The sequence below is a fragment of the Papio anubis genome, chromosome 1 (assembly GCF_008728515.1).
Source record: "Papio anubis isolate 15944 chromosome 1, Panubis1.0, whole genome shotgun sequence".
Classification (NCBI taxonomy): Eukaryota; Metazoa; Chordata; class Mammalia; order Primates; family Cercopithecidae; genus Papio; species Papio anubis.
In genome coordinates this window covers 116,500,476-116,521,521 of record NC_044976.1, presented here as the reverse complement: position 1 = coordinate 116,521,521, position 21,046 = coordinate 116,500,476, and the positions used below count along the sequence as shown (strand labels likewise).

Below are 21,046 nucleotides of genomic sequence, written 5' to 3'. Positions count from 1 at the left end.
ATCTGCTTTAAATCATAAAGGGAGAAGGGGACATTTACCCAGGTTGAGTCAAATTCCCCCCTACCCCTCAGCCCCTACAGCTAGAAGGGGACATAACTGATAGCCTGAGGGGGTTTATGGTCCCTTGGAAATTTCTTTGCTTGTTTTCTTCTTGGTGGGGGAGATTAGAGGAGGCTTATAATTAATAGGAAGGGGAGCTGTAGGGAGGCTAGGATATGGAGGTAAGCTGAGAGGTCCTCCTGTGGGATGTAAATTGCAAGCTTTGCATAGTTGTTGATTATCCTTCAATGAAAAGAAAGCTTGGACATAAGGTATTTCACTCCATTTGCCTTCCTTCTTACAGAAAACGTCAAGCTGCTGGATAGTGTTATAATTTATACTTCCCTCAGGTGACCATTTTTCCCCATCAGAGAGAGAATATTGGGGCCAGCCATAGTGCAGAAAAAAATAAGCTATTTCTTTTTCAGGGTTTGTGGGTTATTGGTCCTAATGCCTTACAATGCATTTCAAGAGTTAGTCTGTTGATGCCTGAGTGTTTCCCACCTGAAAGAAAAAAACACCCATGGTTTTGTTGTTATTGTTGTTGTTGTTGTTGTTGTTTTCCCTGCCCAAGAACCTGCAATGGTCCCTGGAACCTGCTGTTCGGAATAGTTGCACTCATCAAAGCAGCAGCAGAAACACTAGTTTTCCTCCTAGACCACAAAGGGACCGAGGAAGGTCAGATTTAGTGGCCCTCACCAACACTTTCTCAAAAACCTGCACTCTTGCCTTTCCTCTTAGACCATAAAGAGGACTGAGAAAAATCGGATTTAGTGGCCCTTACTGACATATTCTCGAAAATCTGTTAGAGTCCTAACCATTTTCTCTTGTTAGTACTGGAACCTTACCCTTGCCTTATAAAGATGATATGCCTTAAAATGGAGTGGAGGGCCGTACCTGAGGGAGGGAAAGGATCTCCAGGGTTGAGTGATCCTTTTGTCCTCACTTCTCCTCAAATGAATAGAAAGGATGCCTCCCCCAGTTTTGGAGTCTATAATTTCTGAGGCTCCCCATATCCTAGCTTCAGGAATAGCCTATGTTAGGCCTGCTAGTCTGAGGAGAAATCCTAAAATTCCAGATAGTACCCGCACCGATAGGGCTTTGGGCAAAAATTATGTCTTTCTGATTGGTAAGCCTGTGTGCCTAAGGAAGGGAACAGGGTCATGAAATTTATACTAGAAATCATTCTTATAGGAGAAACTAGAAAAGCACCAGAGACAGGGAGTGGTTTTTAGAAGCAGGACTAGCCTCAGAAAAGGGAGGTGGGAGGAAGTTTTTCTGACAGGCATTAGGACCCAGGAGACAAGGGTCAGGAAAGATAGGCTAGATGGACGAATCTTGTTTGGGAGATGTAACTTTGAGAGTTCTGCTCATGGCTGCAGGGCCAACCAACTTTTTATCAGGACCCCAGAGCTGAATGGCTTTCCTCTCAGTCGACCCTCAGCTAAGCCCAGAAGTACAGAAAAAGCAGAAGCTGGTTCCAGGCAAACCAATGCTCCCAACTCTTCAGGAGAGCCCTTTTCCAGAAAGCCTGACACCCGTGTCTTTAGTCTGGCAGCCATGCTAGTCACTTTTAACTGGCTGACAGGTGCCCGGTGTTTAGCCCCTGAATTCCGAGGAAAAATAGGACAGAATAGCAAGTGAAAGGCATCCAATGGTACTCACCACGTGGTGATATCCTGGACGAGCCCCTAAGATGTGTCCAGAGTTGGTTCCTTCTGGTGAGTTCATGGTCTCGCTGACTTCAAGAATGAAGCTGCGGACCTTCGCGGGGAATGTTATAGCTCTTAAAGGTGACACAGACCCAAAGAGTGAACAGCAGCAAGATTTATTGTGAAGAGTGAAAGAACAAAGCTTCCATAGCTTGGAAGGGGACCTGAGCAGGTTTCCACTGTTGGCTGGGGTGACCAGCTTTTATTCCCTATTTGTCCTCTCCCACGTTCCGTTTCTGTCCTATCAGAATGCCCTTTTTTCAATCCTCTCTGCAATTGGCTACTTTTGGGATCCTGCCGATTGGTGCATTTTACAGAGCACTGATTGATGTGTTTTACAGAGTGCTGATTGGTGCATTTTACAATCCTCTTGCTAGCTACAGAGCATTGATTGGTGCATTTTTACAGAGCACTGATTGGTGCATTTTTACAACCCTCTTGTAAAACAGAAAAGTTCTCCAAGTCCCCACTAGATGCAGGATGCCCAGTTGGCTTCTCTCAACAGCACTAAGTCTATTTCCAGGCAGCAGGTGACCAGGGCTGAGAACTTGCCCCAGACCTTGAGTCTTCCTGTTGAGAAAGCAAGCTGACTCACAGTTCACAGTTTCTTGGTGTCTCAGGGAGCCTGCAGTGGTTATCTAGTTTCTTCAAAGGGTCTGTGGATTTTCTGGGCTTTCCTGGTATGTTCCTGTGGTAGGTCTTGGAGCAAAAGTTCATGATGTAAGTCTCCACACATTGGTTGCTCTGTCCTTCTGAGCGTGAGCTGCAAGGTAATACTGCCTCCTATCCTCCATCTTAATCTGGTGAAGATTATTTTTAATGTGGCTTATCAATTTTATTTATTGCCATTCTTTGATGTTCACATAAATATTATGATTGCCTGCCAGGAAATTATACCCAATATAGGCTTATGGGCACTTAGAATAGCGCAGAGGAAAAAAATTATAATTAATAGTACTAAGCTAAAGGTAAGCTTTTATCCCTTTCCAACTGTGAGGCATAGGTGTCTCCGTTTTTTTTTTTTTTTTTTTTAATTGTTTTTTAAAGATAACATTCAAATGTTGCTTCCTTTCAGCTGAATTACTTGAGTAGAACCACTTCAGCAACTTGTATGTGCGTGTGTGTGTGTGCATGTGTGTGTTCATGTGAAACATTCAACTAATGCTCAAACAGCCCTTACAGTGCTTGGAACTCACAAATGAGAGCTTTCCTCTAGGAAGCACCTCTCAGGGAAATAGGTGCAAGAGGAATACTGATATTTTAACCTTTGTCTCACCTTAAATTTTCAGCAAAGCACAGTGTTACTTCCTTATAGTGCTAATTTTGGAGTAGTTACTATTTGTATTCCTTATATCCCGCTTGATATTTTCCTTCTACAGCTGGGAATCAGAGATTCCAAACACCAGGAGGAGAGGAAAAGCTTCCATTCTTCTCCAACATTGTCCTCAAGAACAGTCCTCTCTGAATGTAGATAGATTCAGCAAACTTCCCTAGCATCCAACTTCCTCCCTCCAAAAAAAAAAAAAAGGGAAAACAATACAGTTATTTATTTATCTATTTCTTTATTTATCATGTATATTTATTTGAGGCAGGGTCCTGCTCTGTCACCCAGGATGGAGTGCAATGGAGCGATCTCCAGTCACTGCAACCTCCACTTCCCTCCTGGGCTCAGGTGATCATCCCACCTCAGCCTCCCAAGTAACTGGGACTACAGGCACACACCACCACATCCGGCTAATTTTTGTATTTTTTTTTTTGTGGAGACTGGGTTTTGCCATGTTGCCAAGGCTGGTCTCGAATTCTCAGGCTCAAGGGATCTGCTCACCTCAACCTTCCATAGTACTGAGATTATTGGCATGAGCCACTGTGCCCAGAAATGCAGTTACTTAGATGCTTATTTTATATTCTTGCATATCTTGCTAAAATATAAACTCACTGAGAACAAAAGGCACATATTAGTGTTTTGTAAGCATCCCCCATTCCTCCACCACCCTCAGAATATGCTTAACAAATATGTTTGGAATTTAATGTGCATTAAAGTGCTGATCTATCAATAAAGAATCCATCCTCATTCTTATCTCCTTGAAGAAAGGAATGCACATCTTAGAGCAAAATATGGATCAAACCAAGTGTCCTCACAAGACCTTGGCTCTCAGAGCTTCTAGAATCAGCTATTGAACAACTATCAACTTAAGTGTATAGCTGACCCATAAACAATTAAAACTGCAGGTATTCAAATATTCTAAATGCAGGTATTTGAATGATGTTGTTAATTGTCCCAAGTGTGCATTTTTAATAGCGTATACTCATACATATACAAATGCAATGAATGTATGTAGTTTTTATTCCCTCAAAACCTGGGAAACAGATTACTGTGAATCTACTACTCTAATCTCTCACATGTGGTCACTTGGTGGCCACAAGCACCTGTTCTTCTCTAGATCTCACTGAAAATACCTACAAGTGGTGGAACTGAGATTTATAGCTATCAACCTTGACAGTTTAGCCACCAATAAAGGCAGTTCCTCTATGACCCACACTCACTCTACCCCAAGCTGAATCCATCAAATGTGCTGTGTATTTCATGCAAATTTCCATGGCAGCAGCTCTATGTGGGCCACGCATAGTTCTCCTGAGCAAGGGGCAGAAGGTCTATCCTCTTCCTCCCAACAAGTTGATCCTATTTCTCCTAGCAACTGGTATGGGGCTGCCCCCTGGAGGTGTAATAAAGCCTGTTCCCTTCAAGGCAGGTGAGAAGGACTAACTAGAGGCACTTCAGATGTTGAAACTGGCAGAGATCATCTGATCACCTGATCCAACCCTTCAGAAACAAGGATATCCAAGTTCAGACATAAGTAATCAAAATGCACAGATGCAATACTTTTCAAAGAGCCCACCCAGCAATGTGATCACCAGGAAACTAATTTACTGCAGCTTTTTAAAAGTAGAGAAAGTGACTTTACATTACCTACTTAAGATCCAGATTGTTCAGGAAGATCCTTTCTTGATAGCATTTGTTGAACAACTACTACAGATAAGACCATGACCTTCAAATGTGTACATATGCTATGCCTAGAAAAGCCATTATGTTTGGATATCAGTGATTTTCTCTAGCTGGCAGGATAATAATTGATTTCTGCTTTCTCTGAGAGAATCAGTAAAGAAAAAGAAAAGGAAAAGAAAGCACACTATTGGAATCCTGGGAGACAGATTCCAGTTCTTCTCAACTGGTGAGTTTGAAACCAACACAAGCATTAAAGAGAACGGAAAAAAAAAGGCATTGGCCTGTAACTGGTGCATATAAGATTATTGTGCTCACATATAAAGGGAAAAATGATTTAAGATTTGTTATCATTTCTAAGCAACAACATACTTTGAACTCATTTTGAAATAGCTATAATTCTATTTTTTTAAGATGTAAGTTGCTGGACTTTATTGCACATTGACTTAAACTGAAAGTTGTCCAAACGCCTTTGAATAAGAGATTTAAAGACGAGGGCTATACCACTTTCAGAGGGAGCCTTTCCTTCTCAGTGGGACTAAGTGCTATTTCCAAAATATCTGGCTGGATCTTAAAAGTCATTCATGACAGGTGATAATTGATTACATATTGAGTTTTGCCAGAAACTCTAATGTCATTGGCATATAGAGACATAGCATTAACACAGTGTGTATGTGTAGAGGACTGGAACACAAATAGAAGGCTTCATAAATTAAATTTAATGTTTCGTAGCTCTTCTTTAACTAAACAAAGTAGGTGTGGAAATTATTTTAAGTTAAAATTTATTTCTGTGCAAAACAAAAATCAGTCTCTATGTATATGGGGAATAAGAAAGCAGAATTTAAGGTCAAGTGTAGCACTAATTGAACATTAAAAGAAAGAAAATATGCTTTAATTTTTAAAAGAGTCAAATATTGAAATTTCAAATAATTTCAAATATGGGCTGCACACAAAATAATAATAATGATAATTACGACAATAACAATTACACACACACAAACCATTCAACAGAAAAATTGTCAGAGGATGACTTTTAATTGGATAAATTGATCCACGCAATTCACCTGAAATTTAATATCATCATTTCTATTTTATTGAAAGGTCAAATTTCTCCTGTAATTGAGAAAACTTTCTGCTACTATGCCTAAAAAGGGAAGAATTTGGAAATAGATAAGGTAACACAGTGAGTTAGAGTAAAATTAAACTCTCACATTTAAGACCATTGCAATTAATTTAAAACGTCTTCAATTGCATTCTACCTTTTAGAGCAGAAGTGACAAACCTACTGACCATGAGTCAAATTAGGCCCAAACTAGCTTTATGAAAGCTACACAATAAATTTTATTTTGTTTTGCTGTTGTAATTTTTGTTGTTCCTTTTTAAGACTTTTTCAACAGCCTTACAAAGACTATACAGTTTATCAATTTATCCACAGGCTAACTGTTGTCAAATCCAGGCAAATTCACATATTTGTAATAACTGGTTTCTGTGTGCATTTTTGTTTGTTTTTATTTTGTTTTGTTTTGATGTCTGCTCCAGAGCAGTTTATTTCTTAAACTGCCAGCCCCCATTCATTTGAGGCTGTGAAATATACTCAGTGGTTCGGGGATTAGCGTTGTTTTCCACAAACTAGAATAGAGTACATGTACCCTAGAACTTAAAGTATAATAAAAAAATAAAAAAATAAAAAATAAATAAAGCATTCTTATAGCACCCCCCCCCCCACACACACACACAAAGAAATGAGCAGAGCATCACAGAGTATAAAGGTAAGCCTTATTTTCAAAAACTGTCACCTCATGTGTGTGTATGTGTGTGTGCATATGCACATAGGTTATATATACAAAGGAAAAATGCAATTCTTACACTGGGCAATAGTCCAAAAACCTAGAAAACACCATTCTAAAGAGTCTTTGAGGGATTAAGATATTCCTTAAGATTATATTCAGATTATGTTTTAAAAAAGAAAAGAAAGAAATACAAATTGAGTGCTGGCTCAAGTGAGCTCAGAAAGGTCTTAAGAGAGCTTTTTACTGTAAAGGCACTACTATCCCAGGATTTAAAATTTTTACATCATTGACATAGATCCAAATACAGACAAGGAAAAAGTTTAACTTTGTAACATATCAGCTCTCACCTGATGATTTATGGTAACAAAGAAAACACATCTGGAAACTTGGAGAGAAAAAAAAGTCTTCAGATACGTCAAATATTTTAAAGTGGCAAAGGATGGTTGTTCGAGAGTCTGTAATAGTAAAACATTTTATAATTATTTACAAAACTGATTATACCTTCCACAGATTATACATTCTACAAATTATATTATTCCACAAATATAGTCCAGATTATATCCATCCCACAAACATTTATTTTCTACTACTACATAGGCCAAGAATTTTTCAAACTCTTCTGCCTTCAAGGAGCTTATATTTGTAAAGCTTAGGATATATTCTTAAAATATTTAATTGTCTACAAAATCCTTTAGCCTTTTCTCCCATTTAAGTTCTATCCACTTTCTCTTTACCTTCCCTATCAATTCTCTCTTGGTCACCATGGCTGAAAGTGAAGAACTACTTCTCTCACTTCCTGCCTAAGCCACACATTTAGCAGTTATTGCATGAGACTTTGTGGCACTTCTTCTATTGCTTTAATATATAGCATTTAAATCTTGTTGATAAGCACAAAAATCCCTAAGTATTTGCAATATTTTCCTTCCCTTCGCTTCTAAGGAGGATTCTTTGTTATACTGCTTGCCTGTTGAGTCCTAATGTGCTAAGCAGAGTAACAAGACGAGATACAGAACTCATAAAGGAGACAGAATGCTATAGACTAAGCTACATAAGAAAAAGCATTAGTATATTCTGACAATAAAACGAAAAAATCCAAAAAGTGGGGGAAAGGAGTTGCAAAAGAGGGAGTGATGATGAGTTAAATAGGAAATCCAGTTTGTCTAGAGTTTGGTAGAAATAAGTAAAGATTTTTGGAAGTTTTCTGAACATTAGGAAATTTCTCTTTTGCTACCTGTCCAAGAGACCTTCAGGGAAGGCTTTTTATTACATTTCAATAGTTTTTACCATCATATTTGTGGAGTTTTTAGCTACTGCACTGTGGCTCTAAGCACTCCAAATTTACTTGGGTTGTAACTATATTACTTAACACTTTTGAGGACTGTGCTCAGCCTTCCTGGTTAGTTTGTGACATTTGAAGAAGGTGTTTTAGACTCTTTTAGCTGGCCCCATGACACTCAGTTTGCAGGATTCACACTTTTTTTTTTCTCTATGGTGAAGGTTCAGTGCATTCAAAGGTAATTCTCAACCTACCCAGAGTTCAGGGTTTTGGCCTTTGACACCTATAAAATAATGTAGAGCAAGACTGATCACACCTACATATTTGTTGCTTAACTTGCCTATAAGTATTTCAGAAAGAAAGAATCTATAAAAGTCAACAAAAATATAATAGAGAAACTACTTAAAGCAGCTGGCACACTATCCTTTCCTACCTTGCAATATGCCAAAGAAAATTCATATATTTAGATTTATTATCAATAAATCTTGTTATTATTCTGTCCCATTCTCTAGATTCAATCTTGAAGACCAACCTCTTACATAACATCAAACAGAATCATTCTTGGAATAAGGCCAATCCTCTGCTCTCTGCATTAAAAAATGGCATGTCACATGATACTTCTAGCACTGCAGTCCCATGTAATAGTACAAAATGTGTCAGTCACTACATGTAACCTATGAGTTCAGGAATAATAACCTATCAAGTATGTGCAATGCTATGTGAGAAAAATCTCAGAGAGATGCTCTTATCATCATATTTTAGGAAACCAATCTCTAGCAAACAGAACCAAAAACACTTGATTTTGTGTCTTAAATCCATCTTCTATTGAAGGACTTTACCAATATAAACATTAACTATATACTTTGTAATCATTTATCGTTATGATAATATTTATTGGTTTTAGGATCTCTTCTTAGATGAACTGACATCTCCAAACAACCAATTCCATTTCTTTAAGTTGTTTATATCGTTCAGTACTAGCCAGTTACCAGGATAATAATGGGCTTTTCTTTGATGTACCTCAATCTGGACATCTGCTTCAACTCCTCCACCAGATGTTCCTATTTATTTATATTCATTGCTTAAATTTTTGGGATAATTCTGCTCTGGGGAAAGACGTATTAGTACAATAAACTGTATTACACAGGATGTCAAAATAGCTGGTATAATTACCAGAATAATCATAACTATCTCAATCAACCAAAAGTGATATGATTCTAGAATATTCTTAAATGTGTATTTATAATGAGTTCCTAAATCCTTTTTTAATTCATACATTAGGTGACAATAATATTGAAGTGTCCATTGGCCCAATGTAGCCTTTTAAAATTGTTTCAGCTGCTGCAAATTGTCTAATATAATCAGCCCAATTACATCTACCTGTGACCATTTAGTGCCTATAACTGTATCTGAATCACCTCTAAAATTATTTCCACAGCAAATAATTCCTAGTGTTGGTATATACTGAGCACTTTCTATATGTCAGGCACATGATGTACACATAAAAACATTTCATTACTTCTTAACACCCTCTTGGTGAAGTGCCATTATAACCCCCATTTTACAGATGAGGAAACTGAGGCTCCATGAGGTTACGTATCCAGTAAATGGCAAAGCAGGCATCAGGCCTAGGACCACCTGACTGTCTCCTAATCTCTGTGTTTCTATTGAACACCACTTCAATATCAAGTAGAATAATTTCATCTATAAACCAGACACAATTTATTAGGTACAACTAATGAGAAAATAAATTCCTTGTAACACCTCCACGCATGAAGTCGCTTTGGTTTAATTGGTGAGATTTGAGGTAGAAGGAGGCCAGTTGATGGAGTTCCCATGGACTCCTGTTTCTCAAGCTGGGACACACACACTTACAGGACAAAGTGTATCCTCGTGGAACATACTTTTTCCTCAACGATAGGTAGTTTAAAATAACACTTTTTATTAAAACAAACACAGATATATTGTGGAATGAGTCAAAGAATTTCTTGAATTTTTACATTAAAACTGAGATTTCCAGAAGCTTCCTCTTTTGAGGAGAATTGCCCAGCTTTCCTAGGAGGCAGGTATTTGCTCTCTTCTGCATTCAGGGTATATTGACTGACAGCTGTAGGAGCAGGGGAGCCCTTAAAAAGTCTTAAGCTGGTTCTTATGGGGATTTCATTCTGGTAAAGACTGACATGAAAGAAGCAAGACCAGAGGCAGAGGAAAAGTTAGAAAGTCCGACAAAAGGGCAAAACACAGGTAGAGAACAAAAAGAGACACAGTTCTCTCTCTCTCTCTGTCTCTGTCTCTGTCTCTCTCTCTCTCTCACACACACACACACAGTCTGCAAAATGAAGATGTAAAAGATTTAAAGGATGCATACCCAAATCTCACCTTGTATCCACCTTGCCCCCACCACCTATGCTGGCTCTTGCTTCCTCACATTAAGCATGGGCCATGTCAGTGTAGGCTTGGCCTGATTTGCTCATTCAGCCTGCCTTACAAGCTGAGCCCCTCCAGCAGTGATCCCGACCTAACATTTTCACACCCTGGGCATGTTTGCCATGGTCTTTTGGCCACAGTCAATTATGTTTCTGGACAAGTCCTCAAGAAGTTTGCAATGTCTGTATAATGGTGCTCTCCATAGTCTAATAGGAACACGTGTTTGGAGAAAAAGAGTTTCATAAGGGAAAGAAATGTTTTAATTTTTTCTCCTTTTCAGCTGAGAGTTGTTGTTTCAGGATGTGAATGACTTCCATTGGTGAGAGAGATTTATTACTCACTTCCTGGAGAAGGCAATTTTCTCTCAAGCGTGAACATTTAGACAGGGGCATCCAAAAGAGTCACTAATTTTTGCCTTTGTAACTTAAAAAGAGAAATTTAAATGTGCCCAATTTCCCCCTCTCCTCAGGAATTAGCAGTGATGTGCTCTCCAAAGCCACAAGGCAGACAGGGCTGCTGTGTTCCTTCCTTGCAGTGAGAGTACAGGGTCACCAGCTGCAGTAAACAGTCTCTGTAACTATAATTACTAACACAAATTCTTTAGTGACTCTTGTAAATCTATTGGAGCAAAGTCACAATGATATAACTGCTTACACAGAAGAAAGCCTAGATATGTCTAGTACTACTTCCCTCCTTATCCTGTCCTCTAGCATATCCCAATGGTGGCTACAAAGCTGTGTTTTTGTATTGTGATAGTTTTACTGAAGAGTGGCAAGGAGCTTTCAATAACCACTACGCATTCTTTCTCACTCTATACCTTCCTTCCCTGGGAAGTTTCATCCATAGCCATTGCTTTCCTTATCGTTTACAGGCAGATGATTGACAAATCCATGTTCATATCTATATCCATCTCTCTCTGCTGAGCACCAACCCATACACCAGCCTCCGTAGCAGCAATCTCCCCTCAGATATTCAAACTCTTCAAGTCAAAGCCTGAGCTCATCACCATCCTTCCCAACCCTTTTTATTCTGCTGTGTTCCATGTTTCAGTGATCAGCACCACTATCCCCTCATTTTCTCAATCCAGGAACCCTGAGCATCCTATTCCTCTCTATCAACACCCAACATGTTCAATTGGTCTTTATCCCAGGCAACTCCAACTCTTAAACACTTCTAGAGGCCATTTGGTTTGCGTCTGTATCCCCACCACTATTCAACTGGTCTTTCTGTTTCCAGCCTCTTTTCCTATCTAATTCCTAATCCCTGTCTCCATACTGCTACCAGAGGAATCTTCTTTTAAAAAGCAGATCTAATCATACTATCTCCTTTTTAAAGAAAATTCACTGATGGATACCCATTAACCTAAGGAGAAAGTTCAAACACCTTAACATGTTTTATAAGACGCTTCTGACCTGAGTTCCTGTTTACTTCCATCATTCACACCTACAACCTTAACTCTACTTCCAAATCCAGACATTATGAAATTACATGCAGTTTTCTGAAGTTCTGTCTCTTGTCCCTAAGCCTTTGCACATACAGTTACAGAACAGTTTCTATCTTCTTCCTTGTGGCTAAACTCAAGCACACTCTCAGATTACACACTCAGGGCCTGGGAATAAGGTGAGTGCCTGCTTAAATTTTGTACCATAAGTGTCTCTCTTGCCATACCCTAGTCCTAGCCCTAAATGTACTTATCACCCTCTTCTTCCTTGATTTCTGTTATTTTCTTTCCCATAAATGAATTAGGTGCCCCTCCTATGTCCTCCATTTGTACCCACTCTTCACTCTTACTGTATGCAACATTTATTCTGCTGTGTTGTAATTTTTACTTGTCTTCCTCATAAGACAGTAAGTTCTTTGAAGTCAGGAACCTCATATTAACCATACTTATCACAGTACTTGATATATAGTAGACAATGTATAGTGCATAAATTAGTAAATGAATGTACTTTTAGTCCTGTATGTTTATATAATGCCATCCCTGTACAATCAAAAACAGTTTGACTTGAGAGAAACCCCATGAATCATCAGGTCAAACCCCTCATTTTACAAAGGAAGAAACTGAGGTCAAGAAAGTCAGGTAAAGGCTGTTTCTCAGAATTACATATGCTGGAAAGATATATCCTAGGATCTTATTTTTAGCAGATAGCAGTTGCCAGTGTAATGAAACATAAGCTGTTCACCAATGATATTTAATATTCAAGCCAAACAATGTAATATGTCAGTCAAAATTATTTCATAACTCCATATGAAATGAAATAAATCAGGTTTTCATAAGACATTTTTAAGTCCATTGGTAAGCCTCCCTCACTACATACCCACCATATTTCACAGTTGAAACAACAGGGAAAATGCCAGAAACAATGAGTAAAGGTGTAGCTAGAAAGAAGAATGTTTACTACTTTGTGATACTATGTAGGTAAGAGAGACCTTTCCCCCTACTTTGGGAGATGAGGGTACAGGTAACATTGGCCAATCTCTGAGTCACTACTCCTCTTTAAATTTCCTAGAGCCATGACTACTCTAAGAGTGTTGCTAACAGAAAAAGAGGATGAGGGCTGAGGATTTTCATGAGTATACAATCAGGGCATGGAGTTTCTTATACATAGTACTTATTTTTGTATGTGAAAATATTAATATAAGTATTGTATTAGGGAATTAAGTCTTTCATGTTTGGAACCCTCAAGCAAAGGCATTAAATATCATTAAATGAGTAATGATTCATTAGGCTTTTAATTTTATATCAGTCTCCCAACAAATCAAATTTGAATCTATTAGTTTTGAACTTGTGAGGAAGGATAGTGGTGACAATGTGGAAAGATACATGGAATTTTTTAATATAAAAGAATGCTGGAAAAGAGAAGAATGCTGAATTAAGTGCTTTCTACATTTACATACCAGCAAGTCACAACTGAAAAACTTCCTTATCAGCGAATTCACTTGAAAATCTAAAAGGCACAGAAGTCTGCTAGATGTCATTGACTAAGGTAAAAGATGCTTTTGGCGTTTTTATCCTGTGCAAAGATAACAGCTAGAAAAAAATAAACTCAGAAACATGATCAAAGCCATATATAATAAACTCAAAGTTGGTACCATATTGAATGAGGAAAAAAACTGAAAGTCTTCTCCTAAGGTCTGAAATAAAATAAGAATGCTCACTTTCACCACTTTTGTTTAACACAGTACTAGAAATACTAGCCAGAGCAGTTAGATAAGAGAAAGAAATAAAAAAGCATCCAGTTTGGAAAAGAAAAAGTAAAATTATCTTTGTTTGCAGACAATATGATCTATCATATCCTATCATATCCTAGAATAACCTAACAACTCCACCTGAAAATTGTTAAAACTGATAAATTCAGTAAAATTACAAGATGCAAAATGTACATACAAAAATCAGTAGCATTTCTGTATGCCAATACTGAACAACCTATAAAAGAAACCAAGAAAGTAATACCATTTACAATAGCTACAAATGAAATAAACTACCTAGGAATAAACCTAACCTAAGAAGTCAAAGACCTCTACAATGAAAACTTTAAAACATTGATGAAGGAAATTTAAGAGAACACAAAACAGTGGAACAATTTTCCATGTTCATGGATTGGGAGAATCAATATTGTTAAAATGTCTATACTATCTAAAGCACTCTAAAGATTCAATGCAATCCCTATCAAAATACCTATGACATTTTTTCACAAAAATAGAAAAAAAATAATTCTAAAATATGTATGGAACTGCAACAGACCTAGAATACCCAAAGTCATCCTGAGCCAAAAGAACAAAACTGGAGGCATCACATTACCTACATCCAAATTATACTACAAAGCTATAGTCACCAAAACAGCATGATGCTGGCATAAAAACAGACACAGACTAATGGAACAGAATTTTAAAAACCCAAAAATAAATCCCACATTTACAGTGAATTTATCTTCAACAAAGGCTCCAAAAACATACTTTGGGGAAAGGACAATCTCTTTAATAAATGGTGCTGGGAAAACTGGATAACCACATGCAGAAGAAAGAAACTAGATTCCTATCTCTTACTGTATATAAAATATGTAAAATAAAAATATATAAAAATAAACTCAAACATATATAAAACATATGTAAAATAAACATAAACTCAAACATATATAAAATATATATGAAACTCAAACATATATAAAAATAAACTCAAAATGGATTACAGACTTAAATCTAAGACCTGAAACTATGAAACTACTATTAGAAAACATTGGGGAATTACTCCAGGACATTAGTTTGGGCAATGATTTCTTGAGTAAGACCTCAAAAGCACAGGCAACCAAAGCAAAAACGGATAAATGGGATCATACCAAGCTAAAAATTTCTGCACAACAAAGAAAACGACAAAGTGAAGACACAACCCACAGAATAAGAGAAAATATTTGCTAACAATTCCATTGGCAAAGGACTAACAATAAGGAGCTCAAACAACTTAATTTAAAACGATAAATAATCTGATTTAAAATGGGTAAAAGATCGGAATAGACGTTTCTCAAAAGAAGACATGCAAATGGCCAACAGGTTTATGAAAAAATGCTCATCACTAGTCATCAGACAAATGCAAATCAAAACTACGATGAGATATCATCTTACTCCAGCTAAAATGGCTTTTTTTGAACTAAAGTCTTACTATGTTGCCCAGGCTGGAGTGCAGTGGTGTGATAACAGCTCACTACAGCCTCCTCCCACTTCAGCCTCCTGAATAGCTAGGGCTACAGGAGCATGCTACCATGCCTAGCTAATTAAAAAAAAAAATAGGAGTAGTGTCTCACTGTATTTTCCAGGCTGTCTTCAACTCCTAGCCTTGAGTAATCCTCCTGCCTCAGCATCCTGAGTATCTGGGAATAAAATGGCTATTATCCAAAAGACAGGCAATAATAAATACTGGCAAGGAATTAGAGAACCCTCATACGATGTTGGTGGGATTGTAAATTAGTACAGACACTATGCAGAACAGTATGGAGGTTCCTCAAAAATCTAAAAATAGAACTACTATATGATCCAGCAATCCCACTGCTAGGTATAATTCTAAAAGAAAGAAAATCAGTACATCAAACAGACATCTGCACTCCCATGTTTATTGAGCACTATTTCAATAGACAATATATGGAATCAACCTAAAGGTCCATCAATGGATGAGTGGATAAAGAAAATGGGGTACATACACATAATGCAATATTATTCAGCCATAAAAAAGAATGAAATCCTGTCATTTGCAACAACATGGATGGAACTGGAGGACATTATGTTAAGTAAACAAGGCACAGAAAGATAGATATTGCACATTCTGACTCATATGTGGGAGCTAACAAAAATAAATAAATAAACCCTTAGAGATTAGAACAATGGTTACCAGAGGTTGGGAAGGGTAGTGGGGAGTAGGGGATACCGTGGGAATGGTAATTGCTATCATCTCACTCCAGCTAAAGTGGCCATTAAATAGAAATACAAAAATATAGTTAAATAGAATGAATAAGATCTAGTGTTCTGTAGCACAAATAGGGTGACTACAGTTAACAATAATATGTTGTGTTTTTTAAAATAACTAAAAGAGTGGAATTGGAATGCTCCTAACACAAAGAAATAAATACTTGTGATGATTGATACCCCAATTACCTTGCTTTGATCATTATACATTATATGCCAATATCAAAACATCACATATACTCCATAAATACATACAACTATTATGTATCAATAATAATTTTTAAAACATAAATTTTAAAAACGAGCTCAGAATTCTGATATTTAGGGTGTTCTGGCAAAGACTTTGTTTTGACTGCCTATTTCATGATTTGGAGAAAAACATACCTAGTAGGTTATCTGCCTACCAAATTTTTTCTCTGCAGAAATTGTGAAATAATTAAGAACCTTACGGAGTTCTTTTATTATTATTATTATTATTATACTTTAAGTTCTAGGGTACATGTGCACAACGTGCGTGTTTGGACTCGTCATTTATGTTAGGTATATCTCCTAATGCTATCCCTCCCCCCTCCCCCCACCCCACGACAGGCCCCAGTGTATGATGTTCCCCTTCCTGTGTCCAAGTGTTCTCATTGTTCAGTTCCCACCTATGAGTGAGAACATGTGGTGTTTGGTTTTCTGGTCTTGCAATAGTTTGCTAAGAATGATGGTTTCCAGCTGCATCCATGTCCCTACAAAGGACATGAACTCATCCTTTTTTATGACTGCATAGTGTTCCATGGTGTATATGTGCCACATTTTCTTAATCCAGTCTGTCGTTGATGGACATTTGGGTTGGTTCCAAGTCTTTGCTATTGTTAATAGTGTCTCAATAAACATACGTATGCATGTGTATTTATAGCAGCATGATTTATAATCTTTTGGGTATATACCCAGTAATGGGATGACTGGGTCAAATGGTATTTCTAGTTCTAGATCCTTGAGGAATTGCCACACTGTCTTCCACAATGGTTGAACTAGTTTACAGTCCCACCAACAGTGTAAAAGTGTTCCTATTTCTCCACATCCTCTCCAGCACCTGTTGTTTCCTGACTTTGTAATGATCGCCATTCTAACTGGTGTGAGATGGTATCTCACTGTGGTTTTGATTTGCATTTCTCTGATGGCAAGTGATGATGAGCATTTTTTCATGTGTCTTCAAATAGAATGAAATTCCTAGGAATCCAACTTACAAGGGATGTGAAGGACCTCTTCAAGGAGAACTACAAACCACTGCTCAATGAAGTAAAAGAGGACACAAACAAATGGAAGAACATTCCATGCTCATGGATAGGAAGAATCAATATCATGAAAATGGCCATACTGCCCAAGGTAATTTATAGATTCAATGCCATCCCCGTTAAACTACCAATGATTTTCTTCACAGAATTGGAAAAAAACTACTTTAAAGTTCATATGGAACCAAAAAAGAGCCTGCATTGCCAAGACAATCCTAAGCCAAAAGAACAAAGCTGGAAGCATCATGCTACCTGACTTCAAACTATACTACAAGGCTACAGTAACCAAAACAGCATGGAACTGGTGCCAAAACAGAGAGATAGATCAATGGAACAGGACAGAGCCCTCAGAAATAATACCACACATCTATAACCATTTGATCTTTGACAAACCTGACAAAAACAAGAAATGGGGAAAGGATTCCCTATTTAATAAATGGTGCTGGGAAAACTGGCTAGCCATATGTAGAAAGCTGAAACTGGATCCCTTCCTTACATCTTATATGAAAATTAATTCAAGATGGATTAGGGAGTTCTTATTTACTAAGGGTCCTACTGTTTCATTTCCAACTGCCACCTTGACTCTCTCTGTAGAAACTTCAAATCAGTGATGTGCTGTTAAACTTTTTCTTCCTGTGTCATAATTTTGCAGAGGCCTGACTATTTATTTGGTTTTTATAAATGATTGTTTTATTTTATTTTTAATTGACAAATAATAATTGTATATATTTAAGAAGTATGATATGGTGTTTAGATATGAATATTTAACAACTACCTTGCAGGAAAAACAATAATGCCATGATTTATAACATTAGACAATTTCTATGGTGTAAATACTTCTACCATGGCCAATGACAAGTTATCAAGGTGATGTCATTAAATGCAGAGTTGGGAAAAAATGTGTACTATCCAGGGTAACCAGCCAGTACAAGGCAGCTCCATTCACCACACAACTGCCTCAGACCCTTGAGGTTTTGAGGCTGCCAGATCCTAAAGAGAACCCTTAAGCATAGCTCTTTCCAGAGCACGTCTTCAGTCTGCCTTGCTTCGAGCCCAGTTATCCCTGTATTAGTCATGACTAATTAGTCAGAACTAGGTTATGCTGCATAACGAATTAGCCTTGAAATCTTAGTGATTTAAAATAACAAAGGTTTGTGTCTCATTTATGATGAATATCCAGCATAGGTCCATGGGAGAAGGATACTCTGCTTATCAAAGTTACTCAGGGTTCCAGACTGGTAGGGACTTTGCCATCTGGAAAGTGCTGGTGTTAGTGAAGGAGAGCCTGGAGATTTGCACATAGGCTTTTCACCACTTTAGTTTACGTTTCATTGGTCAGAACTAGGCTCATGGCCCCACCTAAGTGCAAGGGATTTGGCAAATGCGAAAGAGCAGATGGAATGTTTGGTGAGTACCACTGTCTCTATTACACCCATGATGATTTCAGCAGGCATCAGAACCTCTTGATAATTCAGGACATAACACATTCAGGGGAACCAGTAGGCTTAAAGGAAATAAAGGACCTGACTGTGAATGCCTCAGGAAAATCAGGAGCTCAGCAAGAATCTTCAAACACTCATTTTTTTTACTCTTAATAGATATTAATGTACTAAACCAATCATTCGTCTTTGACTGGAAAGGAAACTTACAGCTCAACAAAAATCCTAGGAAGGCTTTGCCCTGGTCCACTTTGCCATACTTGCAAGATGATGCAAGTCGTCATGAATTAGCTTGTCTAAATAATAAACTAGCAATTTGAGGTTTTTCTGAGTCTAAAGCCCAGAGCTCCTTTGCCGGAGGTTAGAACATTCCTGGGAGAAAAACTCCTCAGAGTCCCAGTCTCTTTGAGACAAGGAAAGTCTAAGACTGGAGAGACTGTGGGGTCCCAGGGACTCTTTCCTAAAACCACAGCATTTCATTTCCATTCAACAGATGTGTATTTTGCCTCCCCCTTGCACAGTGTGGGTGGGGGAGGGTCGTGCTCCAGGAGTGCTCTGTGCATACACTCACTTGCTCTCGCTCCCTTGTGAGCATGCCAGCACCTCTCCTCTGCCCAGGCTTGCATGGGCCCTACACATGTTGCTCCCGATCTGCTGGTTTACTGTTCAAGTTCCAGCGATGTATTCTTCACAGTGTGATATGCCACCGCGGGTGTTCCTATTCATGAAGCAGAGGGTTGAGTTACAAAAGCCTGCAGTTGCAAAAGGGATGTGGAGGCTTCCTCTAGGCCATTTACAGATGGGAGAGCATCAGGTTCTTCAAACTCTTTCAGTTTTTCCTGTGTCTCTGGGTTGATCAGACACAGCAATATTTTAATTACCTCTATTCTGAAAGCAAATAGCTATGAGTCTAGAGCTAGGAAAATACACCAAGGCAGGTATGAAAAAAAGATGATTTCAATCTAACTTCAGCCCTTAATTAATGGGCATGTGGACAAGCCTCTAGCATCTCCATTTCCTCGTCTACACATTGAAGGTTGTACTACAGTGATAGTTTTCACGCTTTCAGAAACGAATTTGCATAAGGGGAGAGAAGCAAGTGGGCAGGGCTTCAGGACTCCATCCTGACTTCCAACCCAAGCAGATAACTTTTTTACCATATTAGAATTTAGAGTACATTTTTGTTTTGTTTTTAAAAATGTATCATAGCTTCATAAAAGTTGTCCTTAAGAAAATGTTTCTAATATGTTTTAAGTTTAAAAAACACTGGACTAATTCAACTACCCAAGAGAGCTATAGAAAATAATGTGAACTTGTAGTACATGTGTCCCAGGAGATAAGGCTCTATGGCTTACGTGGCATTCAGCTGAGACATGTCCCTCTCTCACATAAATGGTCAGCCTGGCTCCCAGTTCTTCCACACTGTCCAGACTTCTATAATTGCAGGCTTCCAGTCAAGCCTCTTCATCTACACCCTGCCAGCATGTTACAAAGAAGCTCAGACTGTGTAAGTAACATGAAGCGTAATGGGTAGTAGGACTTCCCTGAAATTAAGGTAAAAGACCGCAGCCTGCATAGAGCGCATGCGGTTTGGAATATTTCCACTGAATATTAAATCATACAAGAATTTTCACTCATCTTCATCTTGGAGGTCACAACATGACTTTTCTCTAATGAATTCTTTATATTGGCAGCTCTTCTGTTTTCCTCCCTTCCTCCCCTGGCTCCTCACTTCCACCTCTACCCTCCTCCCCCCTTGCTGGGAGCAGCCCTCTCTTTTAGTCTCTGTGTGGGAACATATGGTAATACTTTCCCTTGATTTAGGCCTTGAATTTGGTCTACACCTGTGTAGACCTTCAAGTAACGGCTCAGCAGGCATCGCAGGAGGGTCGTGCTCCAGAAGTGCTCTGTGCATACACTCACTTGCTCTCACTCCCTTGTGGGCTTGCCAGTGGCTCTCTTTCTCTCCCCAGGCTTGCATGGGCCCTCCAGATGTTGCTCCCGATCTGCTGCTTTACTATTCAAGTTCCAGTGATATATTCTTCACAGTGTGATATCCCACCCTAGTGTGTTCTTCATGAAGCAGAGGGTTGACTTAGAAAAGCCTGCAGTTGCAAAAGGGAAACAAAAAGAGAAGGACTGAGAGAAAGATAAAAAAATAATGGAAAGAATTTTTTTTTTTTTTTTTTTTTTTTTTGAGATAGAGTCTCACTCTGTCTCCCAGGCTGGAGTGCAGTGGCGTGATCTCAACTCACTGTAACCTCTGCCTCCCGGGTTCAAGCAGCTCTCCTGCCTCAGCCTCCCAAGTAGCTGGAACTACAGGTGCCCATCACAATGCCCAGCTAATTTTTTTGTATTTTTAGTAGAGACGGAGTGTCACCATGTTGGCCATGCTGGTCTCAAACTCCTGACCTCAAATGATCCGCCTGCCTGGGCCTCCCAAAGTGCTGGGATTACAAGTGTGAGCCACTGCGCCTGGCTGGAAAGAAATAATTTGTACTGGGGGAGTTTATTCACCACAAGCACTATCCTGAATTAACCTTGTGAGGGCAACATGGTTTGCATCTCATAAGTGAAAAAACAAAACTCAGAGAAGTCAAATTATATGTTCAAGGTCACAGAGCCAAGAAG

The 21,046-nt window shown here is 38.4% G+C and overlaps 1 long non-coding RNA gene across 3 annotated transcripts; it reads right to left on the bottom strand.

The window, feature by feature from the left end:
• Positions 1-254: 254 nt before the first annotated feature.
• Positions 255-20,569, bottom strand: LOC103888080. 3 transcript variants are annotated; one of them, XR_002515787.2, is made up of 5 exons: positions 20,339-20,569; positions 18,987-19,133; positions 6,890-6,997; positions 4,720-4,896; positions 255-3,260 (listed from the first exon to the last, which is right to left on the bottom strand). It is a non-coding gene; the product is annotated as an uncharacterized LOC103888080 (long non-coding RNA). The 3 variants fall into 3 exon arrangements; XR_002515788.2 differs by having other exon boundaries at positions 4,720-4,823; XR_002515786.2 differs by having other exon boundaries at positions 4,720-6,997.
• Positions 20,570-21,046: the final 477 nt, after the last annotated feature.